Source organism: Vombatus ursinus, unplaced genomic scaffold, assembly GCF_900497805.2.
Source record: "Vombatus ursinus unplaced genomic scaffold, bare-nosed wombat genome assembly UNPS02014772.1, whole genome shotgun sequence".
NCBI classification, from domain to species: domain Eukaryota; kingdom Metazoa; phylum Chordata; class Mammalia; order Diprotodontia; family Vombatidae; genus Vombatus; species Vombatus ursinus.
In genome coordinates this window covers 36,736,888-36,738,809 of record NW_020954550.1, presented here as the reverse complement: position 1 = coordinate 36,738,809, position 1,922 = coordinate 36,736,888, and positions in this window count along the sequence as shown.

The following is a 1,922-nucleotide window of genomic DNA, read 5'->3' as shown; positions in this document are numbered from 1 at the left end:
AGGGATCATGGCATAGCAAAGAGCTGAAGCCTCACACATAGTCAAACTGCACTTCTGGGATTTCTCTCCCATCCCTGGTGTGAAGGATGCAGCAGACCAAACATTGAAATGCCAGGAAAATTGTGGTTACCCAAGAAGCAGCCCTCCTGATTAGCCAGGTCCTTTGGGGCAGAAGTGACCTGTAAAGCAAAGGTAAGGGCATTTTCCCCTCTTAAATGGTTTGTAAATAGTAGCCAAATGCTTGGGGCAGGACATTTACGTGGAAGGATCATTGCACCTTTTTGGGTGCTTTCAAGCTGGTCTAAATTTGATCACATACCTTACACTACCAAGCAAGCATGTGAGAACAATCTCTCAGAAATGCCCTGCTGGTCATGTATTCTGGCTCAATTATATCATGGGAGTACCCCCACTGCCGAGCGTCATGGCATTATTGCCATAGCAGAGACTACATATGTGAGACTGCCTGGGATTTCTAGGTGATTCACTCCAGAGAACTGCAGTCACATCCTGTACAGGAAGTCACCTCCTGGGTTCTACTTGTTCTCCTACCACAAACTCAGCTGGGTCTTCACTGAAGTTCAATGAAGCAATTTCTTTATTAATCATTAATGCAGAAAGTCTCTATTTTATTATGTAATTGCAGTCTGAGATGATGGGACAGCCTGAAAGAGCTGACAGCCTTTAGGATTCTTGGTGGTTATCTGTCCTCCTTTCACATATGGGTTAGATTCCACGGCTGTTGAAGTCACTTCTAAGATTGTGTGATTCTGGACACTTGGCAAAAAAAAAATGCTTTCAGATTCTGGAGCTGTCCTTTTTAAGAAGGCATGAGAAGTTGAGAATATGTATACTGACATGATCAAGATCTTAAGGGGACAATAATAGTATTCTTTCCATTCCTAATTCCACTCTATTAGGACTATTTTGCTAATTTGAGGAGAGAGACCTTAAGAAAATTGTGGGGGACAGCTAGGTGGAGCAGTGGATAGAGCCTGGCTCTGAATTCAGGAGGACCTGAGTTCAAATCTGGCCTCAGACACATAACACTTACTAGCTGTGTGACCCTGGGCAAGTCATTTAACCCCATTGTCTAAATGCCCCCCCCCCCCAAATTGTGATGTCATTGTCTTTTGTGTTCTTTTCTTCCCTTATGGTGTCCTTTTGTTCCTAGGTATACATTTCTCTTATCAGTGCCAAGAATATATGGGACAGTGCCAAGAGGGAATGGGACTTATAAATATTGGTGAGTAGAGGTGATTAGCACCTGAAGGGGGAAAAAAAACCCTTGGGAAAAGATGTCCTGGGGTCCAATTCATGCTCCCAGAGAGCAAGCAGTCTTATGCAGAGTCAAACTAGAGTTCACGGAATGACCCATATCAAAGGGACAAGTAAGAAAGAGAGAAAGGAAATTGTATCAGTCACCCAAGCTGAGGAAACCCAAATGGAGTTAGAGAGAACATAGAAAAGAGCGCTAGGCCATGGCTAGATTATGTTGTTTACTCTGCCCTAGGAAGAGCTATGACAGCCATATTCCTCCTTTCCCTTTAATTCTTTGGGCATTTCTGGGCTTCTGGAGATGAGGCTATGGGGGAGGGGAGTATATGAAACTTGCACCGTTCCTAGGAGATTTAAGGTCCAGGGGCCTTCCTGGAGGTGTGCATGTGAAAAAAAAAAGGATTATCTTTTGTGAAACTCATTGTAGGGGTGAATTGGATGATATGTTGAATTACTTTTTTTTTCTGGGTAATAGGAAATGTGTTGTTGTTTGTCCTTTGTTTTCAAAGAGGACCAATGACATTACAGGGAAATGGATTTAAGTGAAGCAGAGTTGCATGAAGTTGTCAGCCGTACTCTCTCTTTTTTTTCTTTTTTTTTCTTTTTAACATGTGTTTTTAAAACTTTGGTTTACAAATTTTCTC